The sequence below is a fragment of the Vigna radiata genome, unplaced genomic scaffold (genome assembly GCF_000741045.1).
Source record: "Vigna radiata var. radiata cultivar VC1973A unplaced genomic scaffold, Vradiata_ver6 scaffold_329, whole genome shotgun sequence".
NCBI classification, from domain to species: domain Eukaryota; kingdom Viridiplantae; phylum Streptophyta; class Magnoliopsida; order Fabales; family Fabaceae; genus Vigna; species Vigna radiata.
Window position 1 is genome coordinate 253795 of NW_014544176.1, and position 6817 is coordinate 260611.

The window sequence follows — 6817 nt, forward strand, 5'->3', positions numbered from 1 at the left end:
AAATTGCCTTTTATCCCACCACTCTCTTGCATAATCTTCAAATCGGGAAGTGTATAGACTAAGGACATAGGAGTCACTAAGGTTAGCAAAGAATGGATGTAACTTATCAATTTTCTTCTCCCAAACTAAATATGATAAGGTACTAATGTTCCTACCAAAGAATGGGATATCTCTCTCAGCTTGATAATACGTTCCACTCATCTCTTTATTTTCCTTATGTCTTAGTTGCCATGAATTGAGCTCTTTGAGTTCTTTTTGTTTCAAAAAAATGAGATTTTCAAAATGACTCTCTAATTGGTAAGAAAACATCTTTTAATTTCAAAAGTGAGTTCCTAAGTTGAACACCTAGACTCTTACTTGCGGACTTCTAAGGTAACCCCTAAACGTGTAACACAAATGTAAACACAGGCACAAACCTAACAAGATCAGTTTTGCCAAGAGTTGAAAGAGCACCAAGGACTCTCACACACCACTTGGACTTTCAATGGCCTTTTACAAATAAAAGAAACTAACATAAGAAAAACCTATTACAATTCAAAAATGAACACTACAATTACAAAGAAAAGTAGAACAACTGCTGCCACATTCTGGTACTTGTTCAAATTCATGTGCTGGCTACTTTTGGAGTCTCCTAGCTTGTGGTTTCACTTTCCTTTTCAGTTTTCTGTTGTAGCCTTACAGATTCTCCTTTGCCTTTCAAAACTGCACAAACAAGTCAAATTCAATAGGCAGACAACAATTGCTTATAAAACTGTAATTGGCTCCCTTTTCTCTCGGCTTAGGCAGTCATGGTGCTGTTTTTCCAGCAAAATATGCCTTCTGCAGCTGCTGTAACAACACTTGGATAGGTGCAGCAGAAGTGACTCTTTCGGGTTTACTGCACCACTTTTCTTTTTTTTGGATAATCCAAACTTGAAATTAATTGGAAGCAACTCATCTAATGACAACTCTACAAGGTTCAGTGACTTTGACTGATATTTAGCAACCGTGTGTGCTTCCAATGTCCAGAATGTTGGAACTTATCACCAACCAGATTTAAATCCTGCACAGATAGATTACACCAAGAATTCTAGCAAAGACTCCAGGANTATCACTTAACCAATCAAGAGATAACTCGTGAGTTCAATTGCAAAACTTCTTGTAAAAACTGATGCAATGCAAGTGTGACTTTTAAACCACACTAGTCAAAAAGTATTTTGATAAAATCTGCTGCAATCTGAAATTGACTAGCTTGACACATTCAAATCAAAACCCAAATGATTAAAACAAAATCAGTTTACTCAATTCTGTTCCAAAAATCAATTTGACCATGTGAGTTACTATCAAATCAGTAAAATGCACAAATCTGGTTATGCTAGAAGACTCAACTTTAGAACCGAAATGATGCAATGATGAAACTGAGCTTATCAGTTAAAATAGGAGTTGAACAAATGCATCAGTTTATTTCAGTGGCTGAAAGTGGAGCTTAAATTGCAGCAATTAAAACTGGTGCAACAACTGCAGCACTCGGTATTTTTTTTTTCAGCAGAGAAAAAAAATTAACAATGGAAGGGAATTGGAAATGCAACTTTGGCTTCTCTTCAAAGGAAACTTGCTTGCACTATATGCAGCCACACAAAACTCACAGTTGCAGCAGAGGTGAAGTTTGGAAATGACAGCAGTGAATTTTTCGCTCAAAACAGTGTTGCTGCAGTGTTAGTAGTATGACAGCAGAATTGGACCTCCTTATGTCACTTTGCTTTGCTCTTCTAATCACTTCTCCACTCCCTAAGATGCTACCGAGACAGGAAAGTCCTGAAGCCAGCCACCCTTTCATGAAAACACCTTTAGCAATACGCACCCTTTTATCAAACAGGTGGTATACAAGAATGCCAAAAAATGAAATTAAAGCAATAAAAAGGCAGAGAAACACGTTGTTACAGCAAAGAGAAGCCTAAGAATGGTTCTAACACAGATTAAGAAAACAAGAAACAAAATCAAACTGCAATTGAAATGACTTTTAGAAGCAATTAGAATTCTGACCAATCTGTTTGTGAAAATGTCTGAATGAAAACAGATTTTGGTGCCCAAAATATGCCAATTTCCTTGCACTGGCCACTCAGCTTTTTGTTGATTTTCAACTCTTTTGATTACTTAAACTGTGATGTTATAGTTAATAGACTTTGGCCAAGCTTTTGCTACAATTTTTATGGCAATTCGGTGCACCACTCAAACCAGAATTCAAGACCAACAATTATGCAGTTTGCATTCAACAGAAAAGCTAATTCTGGTGGTTTGTTTTTAATGAAATTTATAGGCACTGACTATGAGTGCAATTTCTCTGCATAACCAAGTTTTAATGACCAAAATAAACTTGTAGATATTAGCTTTTGAAGCTAAATTCAATCCATCCAGAATTAGACTGTTTGAAACTCAATTATGCAGTAGAATTGACTTGATTTCACAACTCAACCAACCAGAATTTGCTACAATGAATCAAATGACCTTTGGAACAACATTTGCATCCAGATTTATCATTTAAAACTTGAAGAAAACAGTGGAATCAGTTTTAAAGATGTCCAGCAATGATCTACTACTGAACCAACTTGGAAAACACCAAAAAAATGAAAAGCAATGAAAGTGCAGTACGGTCAACTGCAGATCTGGCTCATATAATATTTCGAATGATGTTATCCAGCATCATTTCAGTGCTATCATGTATACATCATACATTTTCCAGAAAACTGACTCAGCATAGAATCAAAAATTGCAAAAATTCACTTGGAATAACTGCAACGATTAAAATCACGCTTATCTCAACTCTGAGCTACAAATCTGGTTTGTTTAACACAATTATACTTTGAGCTCATCATTATGATTTGTCATTGCTATTAAATTGTGCAGAGTTGTTAAGCTTCATTCAACTTTAACACAGGCAGAACACACCATTTTCAATAGAAAACAAAATTTGAAGAACAAAACAGTAACACTTTTATGACATGACAGTACATGACAAAGTTGATTTCTCAAAATCAAATGACTCAAAGCATGGAATGACCGAATAAAATGAAGAAACAACACTCAATGATAGGTTAGCACACAAGAAAACTCACAAACAGAACCTACTGTAGAAGAAACTTAATGGAACAGTACACACTTCAAACTAAAACAGAAAAGGAAATTTGTAACAGTATGGAATTGAAGAACAATGACTTAGCTGGACCGTGCTGCTGATCATCCTAGCTCTGAATACCACTTGATACGGCCAGCAAGGGAAGACAGTCCAGATCCATGAGCTTAGGCAATGGAACAGTGAATGTGGAATGATATATGAAGTTGAAACTGAGTGTATGTTGGCAGCGGAAGATCTGATTGAATGGAGAGTGATTTAGTAGCAGCGGAGGTGTCTGGATAATGGTTGAAGCTGGTGATTGAAGTGCTTATGGTGGCAGGGGTACTAGCTCAGAAAGCCCTCTCTAGGAAGGAAGCTAGAGGAGAAGGAAAAGAAGCACAAAGGAATGTGACTCTCGGTGGAGAGAAGACGCTGGAAAATGCTTCAGCATATCTATTCTCTCAAATATCCAAAAGTGCCGATACAACTATGCCAAGAGGTTTTTATAGAACAACCTCTCGGTCAAGCATGGAAAAGGCCTATAATCATGTCAGCATACATGTGCTAAATGTGTGGCTTTCTAGAATCTCTTATTTCTACACGTGAATCTAAACAATAAATGAAATCTGCACATGTGGAGGGAGATCTCTTGATGCAGCCCATATGTGATGTTCACACCCCTCCTTATGTGGCAATGACCATTTTACCCCTCTCCATGTTCTTGGATTGTTCTTTATTTGGTGGGCTTGGGCCCCGTGTATCACCTCCCCGATGTCCTCTAAACTGTTCCCTGTTTTGCGTGCTGATTTTGCCCAGGAGTGAAAAAGACTAAGTGTGGTCTATTTTGATGAGTCGATATTTTATTGATTTCACTTAGTTTATTGTGCTAGAATTAATCAGGGAATTGTGCTTAATTGTCCGGTATTTTCCCTTTTCTGTTAATTGTGCTTAATTTGACCGGAAATTCTAATTTTAATTAATTTGAATTTTCTGAGCTAATTATTTGCATTATTATTTTCAGGGAAAGTTTTGGAAATACAAATTGGGACATTTGGAGTGCTATCAAATAATTCAAGACTCTTCACTTGGACATTTCAAATTTAATTATATTGTAACTTAGCAGTATAGAACATTTTTAATTAAACTTGTGCACATTTGGGCCATTGTTGGCAAAAATATGAGGGCCCAAAATTGTAGGACACTTGGCACCTAGGGTTTCTTTTTTTTTTTAGGGTGGACCCCACAACTATTTTTGAGTCACACGACCATTAGAAAAGCCCGCTGTCACATTGCAATGGATGGACTCTCTCGGTTGCTGCAACATTCTCCTGGGAAAAAGTTTTTCTTTGAATCATGTTCATCATACTTGACTTTGGGTGTTTGAAAAAAAATAGCTTTTGTATTTTTCTTTTTGTGCAAGGGCTGAAAACGTTCCTGGAAGCATGGGTGGATGTTGTGCACGTTTCTTTTTTTTATCTATGGGTTGAATGAATTATTTTTTTCCTTTCCATTTTGTTCATGCTGTAGCGTTTTTTTTAGTATCTCATGGTATTCACGGTGCTTCAATGATGGAAGGCTGGTTTCATTTTCTTATTAAATGAAGAAGATTTCTTTTCCTTCTTGAATTTGGGGTACATGGGGTGAAGGAAAGGAGCCACCACTCTTCATTTTTTTTAGCACTTTACTGTGAATGTTTTTGGGAGCTTGAAACCATGTTCACGGTGGATACGGATTAAAGATTAGTGAATGTTAAAAGCACGACGTCATTTCATTTCTTTTCTTAGCAATGCATTTTCTTTCTCTAGGTTAAGAAAGAAGCACGGTGCATTCATTTGCACACAGCTCACGACCAACACACTTTTTTTTCTTTTTCTTTAATGCGACGCTGTTTTCAATTGAAGAAGGAGATTTCATTTTTCTTCATTTAGCTACCACGGTCTGATGCTGCAAATTGGAGGCACGTGTTTTTCAAAAAGAGAAAAGAAGGAAATGTCACGGTTCATGATGTAGGGGTGGAAAAAAAAATGTTGATTTCATTAGAAAGAAGCTTCACAGTGATGAAGTTTAGTACATTTCTTTTAGAAAGCAAGTTTCTTGAATATTGGGTGGCGACCACACAGTGACGTCCATGATAGAAAAGTTCCAAAGGTTTATTTTCTTTTTTTTATTTTTTTTTATTTTTTTTATTTTTTATTTTAATTTTTTTCTTTTCTTTTTTTTAGTGACTTATCTTTAATTTTTATTTGAATTTTAGTCTTCACTTTAATGTTTTTAACTAAGCTAGTTAGGTTTAATTTGTGTGTTTTAATTTAGTCTTATTGCATTCACAAAACACTTTCAAACCCCCCCACTGTGTGTGTGACCTAATTTTCTGAATCGCAATTGGTCCTTGAGAGACGACCTAGGAGTCACTTCCTAGTCTATACTGTATTCCTAATTTGCAATCAAATTTGTATGGGCTGCGACACCCAAGGCCATTGATGCTGCATACTACAAGCAGTTCTATGGAGGAGAGGAGGCAACAAGACCAGTGCCTTGAAAACGCCCCAGGAGAGGAGTGATGAAGGTTGAAAAACAATTATTTTCATATGTCAATTTGAACCAAATTACACCCTTTACTACTCGGAATGAGCTTATAATCAAGCAAAACTCAATAAATGAGTCTGAAGAGAGTCAAAAGCTGTTTTTAGTGATTTTATGCTTCTTTTGCATTGTTTTGTAGCTAATTTGAGAAAAGTAAAGAATGGAGTTAAAGATACAGGTCGTAGACTCAAGGAAAGAGCAGAAAAAAATGAAGATTTGAAGAGTCGAAGCACCGTCCGACGGCAATGATAAAGGTTTTTGGAATGATTTGAAAGAATGGTTGAATTATCAAATGGTTGGAGTGCAGAAAACTCAAACAAAATGCAGAAAAGTCAACCAGTCAACCAGAAAAGTCAACCGGTCAACCAAAAAAGTCAAAAGTCAACTAGTTGACCAGAATGCGGAAAGTTGACCAGAGCGCAGTTGACCAGCGTCGGGCGGTTGACCGTGGGCCTGGATCTGTTTTATGTTATTTTTTATGATTTGTTTAGGCCTGCACTTGTTTTATATCATTTTTATGCCCTATTTAAAGGCCAGAACGTCTTAGGGTTTGTATCTTTTGATGGCTTAGGCACAGAAACACACTTTTCACCCCTTTGGGGCTAGATTTGGAGATGGTGACAGCTCTCCTTTTCTCCTCTTTAGGGTTTCTATCTCTTTCATTCCATTCTTCACCTAGTTTCTCCATGATGATGGGGAACTAATCTTATTTGTTGCTGGGGAAAGATGTAACCTCTAAACTCTCTTGTATTTGAATCAATTCTTTTCATTGATATATGCTTACTTCATTAATTGTTAGAGTTTTCCTCTTTGCTTAATGCATACATCGTTTAACTCATTTGGTGGTATGATCCTTGATTTTGTCGATATGGGGACGTACAGGGAAATCTAGAACTCGGGAAATTCTTCCAAAGGTAGTATTGCCTATACATAGGAATATGTGTTAATATGAGGATTGGTTGCATACACACTCCTGTGCTTCAGAATTAATTATTAAGGATGCAAGGAATCGTATGAACTCGTAGTTAAGGATAGGCTTTTTTACCGATGACAGCGGTATTAAGTGTTTTAGAGAGTGGCATTAACATTAATGAAGAAGAGAAATTCTTATATGCATGAGAGTGATTAGGTGAAATCTAACCC